At 39.8% G+C, this 19,291-nt stretch overlaps 1 protein-coding gene and 1 long non-coding RNA gene across 7 annotated transcripts in view; one reads left to right on the forward strand and one right to left on the reverse strand.

The window, feature by feature from the left end:
- LOC116664988 overlaps positions 1 to 19,291 on the forward strand; it is a 64,471-nt gene that overhangs the window by 37,421 nt on the left and 7,759 nt on the right. The window contains exons 4-5 of the long non-coding RNA XR_004321562.1: positions 12,701 to 12,819; positions 13,643 to 13,830. This is a non-coding gene — a long non-coding RNA (uncharacterized LOC116664988). The remainder of the gene's footprint in view (positions 1 to 12,700; positions 12,820 to 13,642; positions 13,831 to 19,291) is intronic.
- The window catches only part of CDK14 (cyclin dependent kinase 14), a 556,073-nt gene that overhangs the window by 9,882 nt on the left and 526,900 nt on the right, over positions 1 to 19,291 (reverse strand). The gene's annotated exons all lie outside the window — the stretch shown is intronic.

Here is a 19,291-nt window from a genome sequence, read left to right on the forward strand (position 1 = left end):
GGTGACTGTTTATGAAATCAGATTTATGTAAATGTAAAACACTGGTCGTATTTTAGACACATGTGGACCAAATCATGGGAGGATGTCCTGAAGGCCAAAATAAAGTGCAGGGAAAGTACTGATCTAGGTCTTCAAAGGGCCACCAAGACACATTTTAAAGCTTTAAAAAATCATATACATATATATTCAATCATACATATAATCATTTATATGTAATCATACATTATATATAAAATAATAATCATACACATACATATACATATAATCTAAGGTTTGAAATAGCTCATTGACATAGTTTTAATGACAAAGTTAAGAATAGAAAAGCCTTCACCAAAGTGGCTTATTCTTTTCAAGGATTTCATATGTGAAGCTTTATTTGCTCAGCATACCCTTATAACTGACTGGTTCCCAAGTGGGTATAAGTTAATTAAATAGAATTCTGACCCTTTAACCTTCCTTACATATTACAGTCCTACTAAACTATATTTAAATAAACCAAAGTCATGTAACCCAGCAGTGTGTGCATTTTTTACAACTTAAAACACATACACACAAATCTCCTAAAACCACTTCTAAGTATTTAGCAGTCAGAGAAACATGAGGGTTCATGTCTGACTTTAATTAAAAGATCTGAGAGGAGATGTGACTACATTTGGGGTGTTTTTTTTTCTTTCAAATTAAAAGTTGTGTAAGTTACTACTGTCCAAAGTTTTGAAGCACAAGAAGTTTTCATGTTAAGAGTTTTGAATTCAGAATATATACGATTAATGACAATTTGAATCTGTCTCGTGAATCATCTCATTCAGCAGAAATCCGCAAAGCTGAAATGCATTTCTGGAGAGAAAACTAGATCACATATGATTGGTAAACAGCGAACAGTGTCAGCATAAACCAGAAATTGTGTTGGTTCATGTGAGAGATTTCTTTGCAATGTCACAGTTTTGAGCCACCAAGTCACAGCAACCATGTGCAAGAGACATAAACACAGTTGCATGCAAGCTGGAGGGTCCCCAGCACTGTACATGCTGCCTATTTACACCACATGCTTCATCTTGGCTTGCTTTGGCCACATGCTCTGTCTGGGAGTTGTTTATTGTACAAATCTGCTAGCTCTCTGCACATTTTGTCCTTTCACCCAAAATTCAGTATCCTCAACCCCTGCATCAACCTTCTTTCACCTGTAAACTGTGCTAGTACTTTTAGTAGTGTTTTTACAACTTTTGTGAGTGCTGTGTGCTATAGACTGAATGTTTGTGTCCTCTCAAATTCAGATGTTGAAACCTAACCTTCCCAAAGTGATGGTATTTCGAGGCAGAAGCTTTGGGGGAAGATTAGTTCATGAGGGTGGAACCCACATGAATGGAGTTAGTGCTCTTAAAAGTGACCCCAGAGATCTCTCTTGCCCCTGCTGTCATGTTGAGGACACAGCAAGAAGATGAAGATGGCCCTCACTAGACACCAAATCTGCTGGAGCCTTGATCTGGGACTTCCAAGCCTCAAGAACTGTGAGAAATAAATTTCTGTTGTTTATAAGTCACCCATCTATGGTATTTGGTTACAGCAGCCCAAACATACTAAGACATCATGCTGAATACATTTTGAGTGGTCTGCCCTTTACTCTGTTTCTTTCCATAAGCTGTACAATTTTAACTGTGGTAGCTTGCTAAACACAGGTAGGAACACATATTATAGCAGAAACATCTACTCCTGTGGGGCACAATCTGATGCTGTCACAAAGTGACAGGTTGTGAACACTACAGCATATCATTTCCACCAGGAAGTGACTGCTAACAGCAAGGAAGGTCCACCAAGGCCATGCTGAGGGATGCGGACACTGGACACCCAGCTAAGCTCCCCACCCACTCTTTCCCACGAAAACAGTGCCGGCGAATGACGAATTACTGAGGGTTGATTCACGGAAGTTAAAACTCAATCAACATGTAAAAGTCATCTGATATGCACCCCCCACGAAATCCTAATAGGTTATGTTGAAGTATTTTGATACTGGTTATCCCATCATAGAAAGTTGCTATACTTCTCTGATACCCAAGAAGAATTCTGAGAATATGGGATAATTACAGAACACGTGTATCATTATGAGAAATAAATAGCATTTTGTGCACATATAACATTATATATCCAAAGTACATTTCCATTTATGCTCCATTTAATGAATGTGCCTGAAAAATAGGACCATAACCTTAAAGAACAGATTTTTATAAACGGGACTTTTTAAAAAGTTCTGATCCTTTTAGTCACCGGTTCAATGTCTTCTGGCATACCAGCTGTGGGAGGTGTGTTCCACGTGTAAGAGCCCGCGGCATTCACTATGGGAACCACAACCTACCCAGGGTGGCCAACTGTCCCTGTCCATCAGGACTGAGCTGGTTTCTAGGATGCAAGACTTGCAGTTTTAAAACCGGGGTAAATCAGGAGTTGGTTACTCATAGGAGCAACAGAATTGATAAGCTGTTATTTCCAAGTTTATTATAAAAACAGAGCCTGCAAGCTTGGCGCTGTACTACGCTAACTAGAATATGCTGATGTTCCAATCTCAGACTGTGAGTCACAAAAGTATTACAAAGGCTCAACATCAGGAATGCCAAATGATTAGATGCTAACTACCATACATACAATAAGCAACAAGTTTATACTGTATAGCACAGGGAACTATATTCAGTATCTTGTAGTAACCTATAATGAAAAAATATGAAAACGATTATATGTATATTCATGTATGACTGAAACCTTGTGTTGTACAGCAGAAATTGACACAACATTGTAAACTGACTATACTTCAATAAACACACATACACACAAAGAATGGCAAATGATTTAGTGACAAGACAGTAGGAACTGAGCCTAAAACCTCTCTCCTCTCAACCCTCCCCCCAAGAATTTCACTTTCTGCTTGACTCTGTTTTAGGCTTTCCTCCGTAAGGTTTCTATTGAGGGCATGGTGGATCACGTTCTGTTCTAATTAAGCTGCTGAATTCAAGACCATCAACTTGCTTCTCACCACAGTTCTTGGTTGTACTTCTGATAAATCTGTCTACTTAAATTCACACATGCCTGTGCAGTCTGGCATGGAGGAGACGGCTAAGGCCACCCTCTCTCAAATGACAAAAAGTGCAAATAGCCTCTGAATCTCTGCAGCCAATGACTTCCCAGCTCAATGAGTAGCGGCAGAACCCAGCTGTCAATTGGCCTGCCTATTTCAACTCAGAAAACACTTAACGGAGCATCTATTTTTAAGCAAAGCACAACATCTAGTGGGGAAGAGGAGACTACCACAAGGCCAATTAAATCAAGGTCCCAGCGGTGTTCTTGAGCTGGCTTGAAGTGGCTTGTGAGAGGCCAAGGTTAAAAAATTCAGGAATTTTGGAAGCTGTTATTAAACACAGCCACCCTTGACACTGGCAATGAAAGGAGGCATGGGATACAGACAGTCGACCAGTCAAGGCTTTTCTGCTCTCTTTCTGGTGAGCTAGCTGTTTGTCGTTCACCAGCACACCACTCTGTCCATGGAAGCCTCAAGAGTTTGGAAGGGGATGATGGTCAGGACAATAACAACTTCTAAGTCAAAATGAAAAATGGAAGTGTTATACTAGAGGAGCCAATGCAGTGAAGAAGAACTGGGCTTTGAAAAAGAAAGAAAAGTTCAATGTGTAGAAAGGAGGAAGGAGGGCATTCTTGACTGGCCTAGGGCTCTGGGGAGCAGGGAGTGGCCATTGAGGCAGGCACGGATTTGGACGTCAGGGAACAGAAGCAGGGGAAGCTGACAGGGTGGGCGAGTGTGGTGGAGTCGAGGGCCTTACATGCCTGGCTTAGGATTTGGGGCTTTCGAGCTGGGGAATCCCAAGGGCAGTGCCCAACCCAGGGGCAGTTGTGTGCTCTCCACCCAAATGAGGTCTCAGCTGCTTCTGTGAAATGTGTGGGTAAACAGTTGTCTTTCTTAGGATGCCAGCAAGTCAGATAGTGCAGCAGGTTCTTCAGATGACTTGTGACTGCCCACAAAGCACCAGGTTTTGTAGCACTTCACGTGGAAAGGTCTTATTCTGCCCGTGAGAAATACCCAAAGTGTCCTGGACTAATGATGACAGAGAAACTAAGTGTCTTCCCAAGGGCTGCAATTCTCAAAATGTAACCCATGGGGATAATTCGGACATTTTCATGCACCAGAAAGATGCCTTAGGTCCTTGATAAATGGTCTGTTCACTGGGGTTTTTATATTTATCTATGCATTTAAAAGGAAAAGGAAAAAGATATGCACTGTTTCTCAGTTTTACTACTTTGCTGTCCTTCATAGCTCAGACATGATTTACTGTTTTTGATTAGCACACAACCTCAGACAGAATTTCAAACTGCAGCATTTAGAGTTCTGAAATACTGTCAAATCTTTTAAAGAGCAACTGCAATAAATTAGAGAATGTCACCATGGCACGTCTTGGTTCACTGTGGTTGCATGTCGTGGACTTGGAGTTTCAGCCCATTAAAAATGTGAAGCCTGTAATGTCTGATGAATAAGACATTCACATCAACACAACTGGCTTCCCCCTGGTAGAAAACAATTAAAGTGCCAACAGCTCAGTGGTTTAGTGGCAGAGCAAAGAACAGTGGTTGCAGGCCTGAGGTCAGTCTCTCACTTCCATTGGCAACAGAGTTGGAGAATGCAGTGATAGGAGCCAACACACACCAGGCTCATGGGATTAAGAGATGCTTCATGCCTTTTTAATGTCCATTTGTGGCCAACTGAAACAAAAGCACTAATGGAGCCGAGTGAATCAAGCTTTTATTGTGAGAGACAATACACTACCCTGTCGTCTTGTCCCAAGCCAGAATCCCACCCACAAGGTGGAAAGTGGGGAATGTGACATCTTCTCTTCCACACCTGTGAGCAGGAGCACACCCCAGAAAGATCTGATTTCCTCTTTACACAGATGCAAAAGAACAAAGTCATGTCTTGTCTGGGTTATGCTGTTTGTTTTCCAGTCTGTTGGCGTTAAAATTGCACTCTAAGCACCTATCACGTCTCATGATGCTCTGTTAAGTCCTTTTCAAAAGATCTGACTTTGAACACTGGGGTCATTTGAAGGAAAAAAAAAAACACAGATCTAGAGACTCAGCTGCTTCCCTGTCATGGGGGAAAAATCACTAGAGTTCTATCTGAGGCAGTAATTAAATATAATGCATACTGTATGAAGTATAGAAATGTGAAAATAGAACAAAATAGCCCAGTCAGCTCCATTAAGCTGTTTTAGTTTTGTTCCTTTTTGCAACTCTTCCATTCAGTGGCTCTGCGTGAGTTGTCACCCAAGATGAGCCATTTTAAGATGCTAAAATTGAAAAACTCTTTTTTGTTTTTTAATTACGAACCTCCCAGGTTTTAGTGCTAGAGTTTATACGGTTCTCATGATCAATTATTGAGCACGTTGGTCCAAGCAGGATATAAAACCACTCATGCCTGGATTAACACGATTAAATTAAATCTCACCTCTCTCGGTATTTCCTTATTAAGGAAGATTCTAACAGGTTGATTTTTAGGCACCGATGTATGTCTGGTAAAATGTAAATCAGAACACAACAACTCTTTCTTTTGCTCTCTGGGATGTAGTGTGCTAAGACTGGCTACAGACTAGAGATGGGTGATTCAGATAAGACATACCTAAAGCAGACAGGTAGAGGGAAATTATTAAGATAAATGGTGTGAAATCAAGCAAAGAAATATTTGTAGAGATGAGAAAACAATGGCAGGAAGAGCTCTGTGAGAACAAGCTCCAAGTAAAGCTGCGCAAACACTACCAAATCTGGGGAAAATATGCAATCATGGTCACCGCTCAGAGGACTGTTGTTAAGCACTGACACACATCAGAGTAATTCCTCTTGACCATAAGTCTTTGCACTTGAAATCTGAACATATGTAGGTTTACTTCTGTGTACTAAAGAATTACCTCCAAATTGAATCAATGAATATCAAAGTCATAAAATCAACTTCATTCACTTCTTTCAACCCTTATTCTGTGTGTCTGCTATGTCATATGCAGTTGTATATACCCTAAATATTAACATTTTCTAACATATAGAAAAACAGAAGAATCATACAGTGAACATCAATACACCCACTACAAAGATTCTACAATGAACATCTGATGTGCTTACTTTGTATCATATCTGTTCATCTGCCCATGATTCCATCCATCCATTAATCCTATTATTTCGATGCATTTCAAGGAGAGGTTTATGTGATTTCCTACACTCTTCCTAGATGACAAAAATAAAACCAACCACACAAAAACGAAACAAAAAACAAAAATCTCACCTAGTCCATTCCTCAAGTTTCCTTTGAGAGGTAGAACCTGGACCCTTCTCTCTGATGAAGGCAACTGCCAATAGGAGAAGCATAAATAGGCATTGTGGATCCTTAAACAGAGATCTAAGGAGATGATGCTCAGACCGTGAAGGGCTAAGTCAAAGTCTCTTTGCCCCAATACGATCCCTTACCCTTCCTTTTCTTCTCTATTGAAAGTCATTATCAGAGACAGAACAACATTAATGGAGGATTAAAGATAAATGGAAATTAATTCCACAGTACCCATTCTTCCTAGTTATATTAAATACCATTAATAATTGCTTTACTTCATATGCTATTTGTATTATTTTATTGTGAAAGTAAAACTTATATGGGCTCCTCATAGCTTTGTCAACGGCACCGAACTTCTATTTTTCCTGTTAAGGTAAAAACAGCATTGGCCAAGATTCTGCCATTGTTCTAATATGGCCACCTGTGTTTCCCCTCTTAGAAAGAGTCACAGACAATCATTGGAGCAGCTGGAGAGGAATTATTGTGCCTCTGGTCCCCAAAGCAACTTTCAAGGCAGGCATTTTTATTTCATCTTATGGCTGAGAAAACTGAAGCTCAGAAATACGTGTTAGAAAAGTTAAGCCCCACTCCTACTCTCTGGACAAACCTTTGTCTCTCCTGTCAATAACAGGGTTTCTTCTTATCATCAGAAAACCAACTCTTTTATATCTGACTTCACAGGCTGCTCGGGCTTCTACGGTCTTACTTTGGCTCTGTCATTTCAGAGTTGGTAGTGTTCTAGGACTTGGCCTGGAAGCTGGGCATTCTGATGATTGTTGCTCACTTTCATCTGCCTGGTTAAACCTTATCTAGACTTGTACCCTGTTCATCCCAGGCACATGAATAACCTGTGCCTTCCTTGCTAGGGGACAGCCACTTCTGGTTACATGGTGTCTCTGTAACCTGGCTTGGTAGTGCTGAGACCTCAAGGACTACATATCTTTCTTTAGGAGCCGGTTAAGAGAAAAGGAAAATGTGGAGCCAGGGATGAATCATGACTCCTCAGTCTTATTCCAATCAACACAACGTTGCCATAGCAACCACAGCTAACTGGTCCCTCCACCTTGCTCCTCCCGCTGATCTGCTTGCTGGTTTGGGTGTTCAAGGGAATCTGCACAGAACGGCTGTGGTTCTCTGATCCTCATAATTCAGTTTCACATAACTTTATACCACTTCTTCCCTTGAGCATAAAATAAAGAAACTAAGAGTTTAAAAAGCAAAATACACAGTATTTTTTTTTACCACAGTTTTCTACTGATCGAATGCAACCATACCATTCTCCATTTCCTCCTCCTGAAGCTTCCCATGTCCTTTTCCTTCATGCTCCCTTCCCTCCGCAGGCGGACGGACACACACACACGCACACCATCCCAGGGCTACTTGGTGATATTTTTAAAGGCATATTCTGAAGAGAAGTTCTAAACATATATAGATACGGGATCCTAAGCATCTTGAAGACTTGTAACCCTTCTACAATTAAGTCAAAGGAGAGGAATTTTAGGAGAAACTGGACTTGGAATAATGAAATCAAAGCCTTTTTCATTTATGTTGACATGCCTTCCATTTAAATAATAAGGGAGGCTGACTTCCTTTAAAGCACCAAGAAAATAGGATGCTCTATAGAGGTTCGGAGAGGGTAGAAAGAAAATCTTGTGATTGTTTCAGGGGTTTTTGAAGCCTGGTGGCCGTGGTGTTGCCAACCCTGGATTGGGAAGTGATCTTCTATAAAGAGCACCAGGAGCTGTGCAAAGGCCAACGTGAGAATTCAGTGCCAACGATGAGACCAGACAGCAGAGACCATACCAGGAACTGAGCACAGAGACGGAGGGAGGTGGCTTTGAGGTCTTTTGTGTGGCACAGGCATCCTACATGGATGATACATGGAGGGGACTGAGGAGGAGTTCACCTAGGCTGCAGTTTGCAACCCACTTCAGATCTAGAAGCGTGGGGCTTAATTTCCAGTCAAACATGAGATCAGCTTGTTTCACTCTGATGCTTTCCCTTCCCTCACTTTCTTTTCTTATTGAAGCCCTCACCCCATGTTCCTTTCCCCAATTCTGACACCCAGACAAGGCTCCCATTTGTGTACCAGACTCATTTTCTGCCCTTGGAAATCTTTCTTGAATATCTTTGGGGTCACGGCAAATAACAAGGAATGACTTCGACCTTCCCTGGAAATGCTTCACATTATCTCTAAAGTTTGCTAACATTTCTGTGGTGGTCATTAGTGCTATTCACTAATCTCCAGCTCTCTTTCTTCTGGACTCTGGGTGGAATGCCCTTCCCATCTCCCCTGGAAGTTAGGCATGGCCGTTTGACCTGCTCCGACCAATGAAGCGTACATGTCCATGTGGTTGCCTTAAGGGCCAGTATTCCTCTTGCCACGTCTCTGCCGCCTACCAAGGTGACTGAGGAATCTGAGTAAAATTTAAGTAATAGTATTCTTTGAAATTATAAGCATGAAATGTCGTGTATATCAAAAAGGATCTGGAAAGATACATACCAGCTATTAATAGTGGCTACCTCTGGAAGGAGATCAAGATTTTCTGGAGGTTGGAAATTTTAAAGTTTTATTAGAAGTTCCTGTGTGACTTGAATACTTTCCAGTAAGAAAGTTTTATTACTGGAATTCTATTTTTAGAGTAAATAATTTATTATTTGTATAATGAATACATACATAATGTGATGAATAACTGCTGATCCCATAACTGTGAATTGGTGAGATGGTTAATATTTGGTAATCGCAATGAAAACCTAAACCTGTCCAGCACTTGACTTAGTTGATCAGCACTGTTTAAACCCTTGTGAAATATCCTTATATTTAAGAGAAAATTGTTCAGAAAAAGAAGAAGTGAAATATGTTTCATGCTTCCCATGGTATATCAAAATTGAGTTAGTTTGTGATTTGGGGGGTAATGATATCTTTTCAATGCATTAATAATAAGCTGAAGTGATAGGAAAAAAGGCTATGATATCTACATAGAAAATAATCATGAATGTCAAATGTTGCTCAATCTCTTTAACTACAAATACATAAGACACATGTTTCTGGAGGTTCTTTCCTCCTAGAAATTTTTCATGGCTCTTTTATTTTCAGGAGTGTTGACAAGTATAAAATTTCATGTGCACATTTTTCCCACAAAGGGTATAACTAACCCTCAAAGAGAATGTTTTAATTATCACAGATTCTGTGGGGTCAGCAATAGTCCAGAGCTTCTGATATCTAAGTTCAGGCTCTTTCTGTTTCAGAATTTAAAGAGAAAACAAACCCTAAACCACCTTTTGGATTCATGTAATCGCTGAAAGGAAGACCATAGTCAAATGTGTCCCTTTGGCAAAGAACATTAATCCATAAAAATATTTTCCCCCCAAAGAAGGATTCACTCAAAAGCACAATTTCAGACTTTATCATAAACTTGGAAGATAAAGCTTTTGTAATTTGCACATACACAATGAACGGACCAGAAGCAGCCATCTAACCTACCTCAGACCCTTCTGTTCCGGAGTAGAGGAAGCTCCTTCTTTTAAAGGAGTACATTAAAATGTGGAGAAATTGGAATCCTCCTGCATTGCTGGTGGGGATGTAAAATGATGCAGCCACCTTAATGTTTATAATAGCAGTGTTCTTCATAGTAGCCAAAAAGTAGAAGCAACCCAAATGTCTGTCAGCCTAAGAATGGATAATTAAAATGTGGTTATATCCACAGAATGAGTATTACTTTGGGGAAAAAAAAAAGAAAAGAAAAGAAAGAAAAAATATAATACTGATGCATGCTGCAACTGGATGAATCTTGAAAACATTATGCTAAGTGAATGAAGCCAGTCACAAAAGGCCACATACTGTATGATTCCATTTATGTGAAATGTCCAGAATTTCAAATCCACAGAGACAGAGCATAGATTAGTGGTTGTCTGGGGCTATGGGGATGTAGGGAAATGGAAATAGGAAATGACTGCTAATAGGTATGTGGTTTCTTTTTAGAATGATGAACATATTCTAGAATTAGATTGTGGGGATGTTTACAAAACTCTGAATATACTAAAAACTACAGAACTGCACACTTTAAATGGGTGACTTTTATGGTGTGTTTAATGTATCTCAATGAATTTGTAAAAATAAAAGAATTCTATGTTCTTTCCAGGTATAAAGTCTAATACCATAATTCCTGATGTAAGTTGCCCACTTTATAATAACAAAGATACACTGGTGGTTGTACAGAAGTAAAATATTAGAGGAATATGTACTAATGCAAAGTGGTTCTTTTTAGTGAGTGTATTTTCTCTTTATGTTATTATGGGGTATGTTCTCTTTATATTAGGTACTTATACCGTTTTTGAATTTGTATACTGAACATATGTTATTTCTGTAATCAGAAAAAAAAAGCTAAGTTATCTGAGTTTCTTAAAAAAGTTTTAAAGTAGGAGCTCTGGAAGAGAGATCAGTAGGGGCTATTGCTGAGTAAGGTGGAACTGAGTTGGGCTTTAAAGGGTGGGTGGAACTGGACAGAGAAAGGCCAAGGGAAGGGCGACAGTCTTCTAAATAGTTCTTTTATTTCTGGCATCATTGCTTACCTTCTCTGGGCTCTGAGGCTGGAGACAGATCTGTCTTACTGACCACTGAGTCCCTAGGGTCTAAGATGTGTCTGAACTGTAGGAGTGCTCAGTAAACATTAATTGGATCCATGAACAAATATCTGTTGTTAGAATCCTTTCCCTAAAATAGAGAAGACAAGTGGGGCTACCACTTGCAACATGTGTGTCTTTGTGCAGATTAGAAAAAGGGGTCCCCTTCTTCTAGGCTGATGCAGCTCCTCTCTAGGACTTGTGTCTGGGAATGAGTTCACCCATGACCTGCCCCAGTCCTGCGGCCTGACCAACCTCCCTTGTGATGGTCCCATCCTGAGCTGCAAACAGGATAAAGTCCATGCTTCTGGGGCTGGCCATCAAAGCCCTTCTCAATTTGACCCCAACATTCCTGTCCCATCATAAACATTTCCAACACTTACTCTGTGCTGAAGTCATCGTAATCCGATCCTTCCGTGTGTTGGCTCCCAATACTGCCTTCATCCCACCAGTTCAGTGATTTTAAGCCAAACACCTACCATTTAATAAAGATGAGCCTCTGCTAACACTGCTCTCAGTGACTGTCCAGGACCCGCCCTCTTGTCTTTGCATGCTCCCATTCCGACTCTCCTTCTATCTGACTCTTGACTCCTTCCTCATTTGAAGCTCTATTCCTATTCATGCGATTTAGAGCTGGATTTTAGTACGAGGTAGGAACAGTAGCTTCTGACTCTCAACTTTCCCTTCTTTTGGTCTTGTCTTCGCTCCCTTTGGACAATTTCCCTGGCCCCTTTGGACAGTAATCGTCAGCCTGTCTCCCCAGCCCACTTCAGGTGGAATCAGTACTTTCCTCTTTGATCAAAGTTTATGAAACCTTGATCATATCATGTTATGTTGCTTCCTTACATATTTCCACCTTTTAGCTTTTGGAACTTCTAAAGGAAGGAACTGTATCATCTCTTAGGCACTTAGCACTGTGTCTTTCACTATGAATGAAACATGGAGGCAGAATCTGATCTGAGCAGAGCAAGTGGGACTTTTGGGGTAGATTCTAGTAGGATGGAGTCAGATTGTGAAAAAGGCTTGACATCTAAACGGAAGAGGTCAGACTCATGTTGGAAAGAAACAGAGAGTCACTTTATATCTCTGAGAAAGGAAATGACATAATGAAAACAGCATTTTGGAAGACTTATTATGTGTCACTGTTCAGGGTGGAGGGGAACAAGGTGGGGCTCGTAGTCATAGCAAGCACTCAATAAAATGTTTGCTGTTTGACTGGTTGAGCCCAGAGACTCTCTTATGGAAACACAGGTGTGAGGTGAGAGAACAGAGAAAAGGGCAGACGTTCAAGAGACTATTCAAAGCAGATGGGCAAGCCCTGGAAGCCGACAGGAGATGCAGACAAAAGGAGCGCCAGAGCCACAGCGAGCAGAATGGGACCAAGTGGGACCACGGGAATAGAAAAGCTGGGACGGGAAGCCAACTGATAAGGGGAGAAGAACCCAGCTTTCAATACACTGAGTTGCAGTGGCTGGTCTGTGTGCACATGTGTGCTTCTGTGACTGTGAAGTAAGGCATGTCTGTGACACAAACCTTGTGCTGTTCCAACAAGTCCTCCCTCTCACTATGCACCACCCCTGCCCTGGGTTTAGTTTTCAGCCAATAAAAACAAGATTCCCCATAAAATTAATAGAAACAATCTGCTTTTTCCTTGACATAGAGAAGATTTTTCTTAATTACTTTATTTTTTTGTCCTTTGAATCTTATATCCTGTAGCTTGATTAAATCCCTTCGAAGTCAACCAAGCATTAGAGGTCTGTGGCATGAAGCTCCAAGCTCGTGTTTACTTGTCCCATGTAAACAGATTTTCCTTGGGAGGCTGAACTTCAGCTAGGGTAAGGAGTGCATGCTTTCCCTCTCTGGTGCCACATTTATTCCTCAATATTTTCAAGGAACTAAGGTCTGGTTAAAATGTTAAGAAAAACTGAGTCTCTCACAGACATAGAAAAAAAACTTACGGTTGGTGGGGGGAGGCAGGATGGAGGAATAAATAGGGAGTTCGGGATTTGCAGATACTAAGTACTATATACAAAATACATCAACAGCAGGGTCCTACTGTAGAGAACAGGGAACTATATTCAATACCTTGTTACAGTCTATAATGAAGAATATGAAAAGAAATATATATATATACACACACACACATATACATATATAACGGAATCACTATGCTGTACACCAGAAACTAACACAATACTGTGAACTGACTATACCTCAATAAAAAAATAAAAAAACAAACCAAAACAAAAACCCTGAGTCTCTGGATAATCTCTCATTGTGAGTCAGGTTTTCTAATATGAATCTCTTGCATTTCGATAGGTCTTTTCTTTTTTAAAAAGGGCTTTTCTCTTATTCTCTCAAATTCTCACAAAAGGAGGCATGTCAGGCAATACAATCCCCATCTGGAAAAGTATTCCCTGATATGAACTGAGACATTAAGGAATTTTCCAGATGATCTAGCTTGTAAGGGTCAGAGATAGGCCCCAACTGCAAGATGACGTTCTCTCCACTCTATCAAGCTTCCTCCCCCCTAAACCCCTGAAGGCAAAATGTCAAAATACTTCTCAGCGATGGGAAAAGTTGAGAGAAAAACGGGACAGAGGCTGCAGAAAATGGGGCGCTAGGGCCTTACAGTAAACCTGACTCACCTTCCTTTAGGCACTTACTCCTGGAGGCTACACGTGGCCAAGACCTAAATGTGTGCCACCCGAGAGCTTCGTGGGAAGCTTCGCTTCTGTCTCCAATCCCTCTGGCTTCCCAGCAAGGATGGAATCTGTTGCCAGAGAGCACAGACCAAAAGCTGGGCTGATAGGAGTGAGTGGATGGATGCCTGGCCCTCTCTACAGGTAGGATTACCTTTTTCTGACGTCCAAAAATGATCTGAAGGGATGCAGGTTTTCCTGTTTGTCTTAATAGTCTGTTCTCCTACTGACAGCCCATAACCTTCTGCCTAAAGCCTACAGTCACCTCAGGCCCAACGACAATGGCTTTATTACCGAAGGGAGCTCCTCATTGTAAAAGTTAAAACTAAGCAAAAAGGCACTTAAACTTACCCACAGTTCTATGTGAGCAAGAGAGAAAGACTGTTAACATTTTGCTTATAAATTTCCATCTTCTTTTTATGCATATACATATGAGTGTACTTCAGTTACTGAAATGGGGCTGGACTATACAGAACGGTTTTGCAACCTACTCTTTTCACTTAGTGATAGCACAGAGAGTATTTCAGTATGTCATTGAATATTACTTTAATGACTATTTAATAGCCATGGCATGAGCTGCATTAGTATTTAAACTTTTCATCAAAATTAGAGAGTAAACTCCTTGAAGACAGGAGTGATGTGAATTTGTAATGTATTTTGCATCCCAAGCATCTAGCAAAACTTCTTTCATGATAAACATTGATGGTGTTTACTCGGTGTGGGGAACATCTGAGTTAATCATGCGGTTATGCTTCAGTATCTCAGCTGACAGGGGAATCTGGAAACTGTGGATTAATTACAAATGATCCCGTGACATATTTAACCCAGGGTCCATGAGCTCCTTCTATGTGAGTGCAACGAAAAAAAATTCAAGGCTAGAAAGTTGTGTATTTAATGGCAATGTTGGATGTCATTAATTTCTCAACTATATAAATTCTAAATCCCAGTAAGAACACTGAACTCTTGCCCCAGCTTCTTTCATGCTAGATCAGCAGCAAGGACAGGAATTAATAAAGTTGCAAAGAGTAATCATGTGCTTATGTAAGAAATCCAGTAAGTTCTGCACCCACCGGAGTTTAGCGAGGCACTTTGGCATAGGCCCAGCTACTGAGATTTGCAGAAGTCCTGTGTCCTTGGTGGCTACTGATTAGCGTTTGGATAAAACTCAATGTTTAGCATAACTGAGGGGAAAGTGGTTTTGCCTACTTGTCCATTAGTAACACTAAAATAAAGTAATGGTAAAACCAACCCTCTTAAAGGTACAGGGATTAAACATTCCACGCATTTGCTCAGCATGTCTAGGATTGGAATCTGATCATTCTGAGTCAACAGTCTTCAACCTTTTTGGCTTGACTGCTTCATAAATGTTTATGTTAAACTATGTACTCTCCTGCACATCTTAAAGCTGAAAACGAATATTTTGATCATAAATGTAATAGCAGCAAAGAATGTAATGTTTGCCTTATTAAAAATATTGACATTTTAAAATAAAAAGATTTTACATAAATCTTTAAAACTGGTCTAGTGTAATGTAAGTATATTTGATCTATCATCTTCTGTTTTCAAAGTACATGATTCTATTATTCACAGTTGGAAATTTTACATCATATTTTTTTCTCCTGTAGTACTTCGATCCCAGTTCCCAATAGAATTTTATCCTAATATAATATAAATTCCTATTGGAATATATTTCCCATTCTATAATACTCCATAGAATAAATATATACAGGAATTTTAATTTAAAAAATTTCCCAAGACAAACTGATCAAAGTGACAAAATATTATAAAATTGAAAATAAGCATTAAACATAAAGCTAAACTTTTATTGGAAATGCATCTCTTAATGAGGTAGGTGAGGGTGGCCTCCCTTCTCCCCAAGTTATTTAGCTGACACATCCCTGGAAGCATACTATTTATTATTAGAATGAGTCTTGGGTCTTTTATTAGAAGAGGCTTTCTGGGCACCTATAAGCGGATCTACCCCTTTGTTTGTTACCTGGAGGTTTGTACAACTCAGGACAATTCTACAAGGCAAGGCTGGGGTGGATGAGAGGATGCTTTCATTGGTAATGGGGAGGAAGGGCCACTGGGAAAGGAGAAGCAGCAGGTGTTCTCAAGAAGACGAATTTTAGAACAGAGGGGAAATTAGGAAGGAGTCTGAGTATACAGGGGTACATTCATCCTAGTTTGAAGACTACAGAAATAAGGTATGATCCATGGTTTACAGGTACTCATAATTTGCTGGGGGAGACACATAAATTAACAAAAATAAAATTTAATGTGAGTGCAACAATAAGGCACAAGGTCCAAGAGGAATAACCATGACCTCTTCCTGGAGAAGTGAAAAAACGCTTCTTAAAGGACTGAGCCTGAGAGAATAAGGAAGGAGGCATTTCCATGCATAGGGAGACAGGTCTAGGGAGTGGGAGTGGGAGGCGCGGTTAGCACCCGAGCGTCTCCATGGCTGGAGCACTGAGTGTCTTGGAGGAAAAGGTGGAAAGGTCAGTCAGGGCCAGACTCTGTAGGCTCTGTATTCGTTACTTCACTCTTCTAGCCAAGGGGACCCACTAGAACATTTCTAAGCAGGGAGTGACTGATCAGATTGGAGTTTTGAAGAGAAAAAAAAACAATACCTCTCTTGGCAGTGAGGAAGATGGATGGAGGTGGGGGACAGGAGTGGGAGTAACTTGAGGCAGAGAAACAACTTAGGAAGCACACGAGGGATAAAGAGGGCCTCAATTAAGGTTAGAAGACAGTATGGGAAAAGAGAAAATGGATTTTAAGATAATATTTAGAAGGGATTGACGGGTCTTGGTGGATCACGCAACATCTGGTTAGAAAACGGGGCAGGAGGGTATAGTTTGGTGGTAGAGGGCATGCTTTGCATGCACGAAGTCCTGGGTTCAGTCCCCAGTGCCCCCATTAAATAAATAAGCAGACCTAATTACCACCTCCCCCCAAAATAAAATAAGTATGAGAGTATTAAAAAAAAAAACAGGGCACATCATGGAGGACACTTTCTAGTTTAGACAACTACATTGATGATTATATAATTAATGGGTAGGAAAGATACAGACTCTTCCTTTGAAGGTAGTTCTCACTGTTTCACTCATGTTTGTTTCTACACCACCTAAAAGATATTAATGAATACTTAAATAAAATTATCAATGCATTTGACCTCACGACTTCCAAGCTCAATAAGATGGTACCTCTAAGCAGGTTTTAAATTTTATGATAAAATTTGTGGACTGCACGTAACTGACCCTTAATAATAAAATGACAATCGAAAATCTAGTCCAGTTGTTGAAAATAATAGTACACATTTAAAAAATTAAATATACTTTAGAAGACTGAACACATCATCCAATTGGAAATGAAGCAGTCAAATATTAAAATTATTAGCAGTTTGGCCTAAAATTATATAGTGTCAAGAAAGTTAGTTCCATGTGTCATTACGAGTTCTACATTATAAAAGAGACTATAAAGTGGCATTTTAAAAAAACTCAAAAAATGTGTTGTATTTACTCATGTAACAACGCTAGTCATGGTAAATAGGGAGATAAAGCCTGTTTCAGTTGGAAAACCACTTTAAAAAATAAAAGACTTCTGGAAATGGATGGATGGTGATGGTCGCACAACACAATATATTTCATACCATTGAACTGTACACTTAAAAATGGTTTAAAAGGTAAATTTTATGTTACGTGTATTTTACCACAACAAACATTTTTGGAAAACAACTGAATTGAAAACAAGAAATCAAAAACAAGCTATAAAAATATATTTGGTTATAATATAGTAACTTAAAATAATTTTCCCTTTTAATTTGGTATACTTTTCATTATAAAAAAAATCAAGTACAAGCAAACTAAAATTATTTTTAACTAACGAATCAATTTTCACTAAAGTGAAATGACTTCATTGTATCTCTGCACTCAAAAACCATCTTCCTATGTGGATGGTACCAAGGTGTCTAATATTGTAGTCTTTAAACTACATTAAATATTGTTTTAAGATGAGAAAACCTGCAATTTTACAATGTATTTTATCTATTATGCATGCACACACACACACAGAATCATTTATTTCTGCCATCATCAGAACTAGAGGGTCAATTCTGATGCAGTGGAATTACTCATGATACTGAAACAATAAAATACTTAAAAGCAAAATTTTTCTATGCAAAATTAAAACATAAGTATGTAATTTTTAAAAGAGCCCCAAATCCAGCACTTTGGGGAGAAACATGCCAAACTGAGCATTTATCATTATTTTTAGACTGATGATGAAATTTAGACTCTGGTCCCTTCTGTATCTGTGAACTCAAAGGGAACAACTTATCATAGCATCACTATTTGACCTCTAAGGAACAGCTCATGTCATCACAGAGCAAAAGTGCTGGCGAACATTTATCTAGATGAAAGACCACAAGCAGTTAACCTGCTCAGCAGAGGCAGTGCAACCAGGCAACAGGATAATGACCTCTATCCAAATGTGGAAGGTACATCAATTTAATACCCTGACAGCTTGACAAAAGATGATGGCAGCTCAGCAGGAAAATATTAGCCATGATAACGCAGGGTACTGTATGTGAAAAGAATGAATTATAAAGCACAATGCTATTTGGGCCGAGTAGGGATTTTTTTTTTTTAACCAACTTTATATTTAGGACGGTAGTTATTCCTAAAACCTCCTTCTATTCTCTTCTACCTGAAGAATATTCTGATAAAAGTAAAAAGGCAGTGTGGATTAAATTGATAGCTTAAACACAAGTCGAGTTTCCCAACCAACCCAGGAGATGCTGCACTTCATTTCTGGCAGGCTTGTTACTGTCTCAGAGCAGAAAAACCTGGGCATTGATAAACTGGTCTAACCCATTTGAAAAGAGAGGTAACTCAGATATGTGCGGATGGGACCAGGCTTAGTGTGTGTGTTATTTTGTTTTATTTTGAAAAGGAGAATGTATCTGGCACATGTTCCGGTGCTTTGGATCTTTCGCTATAAAACCTGCACACTGCAAATTCAGTTTAAAAAGTAATTTAATTTTCAAATAGTAGCATGATCATGCTTGTATGTTTATTCAAGGACCTTTACTCTGCGACAGGGTTTCAGCCTGTGAGGTTTTCTCTGCACATGGCAGGCAGCTGTCAGAACCAGTGTGAGGGGTGAAAGGGCAGCCCGGCTGCTCTGTTAAATCACGGGGTTCCATCAACATCTCAGAATTCCTGCCGAGTGGGAGCTGGGAGACCACAGATTAGAGTACACTGGAGTGTGTATATTAGGTCACTCAGTGTCTATCAAAGCAGTATCACGCCGGTGAGCTGTACAATAGATTTTACTATGTTCTGTTCAAAGAAAATATAAGGAAAGTGGACATGTGTGTAGCAGACCACAGCTGAACACTGAATTTTTCTTGTCTTTAAATGGACGGATTTATTATCACAAGATGAACGAAGAATAGGGGCATGATCAATGGCTTTGGAAATCATGCAAAGCTGGTGGTTTTATTCTGTTCTTGGAAATGACTGTTCAGCAGATGCATGAAGAAGCAGATAGAGTCCCTGGCCCTGCACAGTCAAAGGGCTGGAATCAAGGCCCAGCACGA

The sequence above is a fragment of the Camelus ferus genome, chromosome 7 (assembly GCF_009834535.1).
Source record: "Camelus ferus isolate YT-003-E chromosome 7, BCGSAC_Cfer_1.0, whole genome shotgun sequence".
NCBI lineage: Eukaryota > Metazoa > Chordata > Mammalia > Artiodactyla > Camelidae > Camelus > Camelus ferus.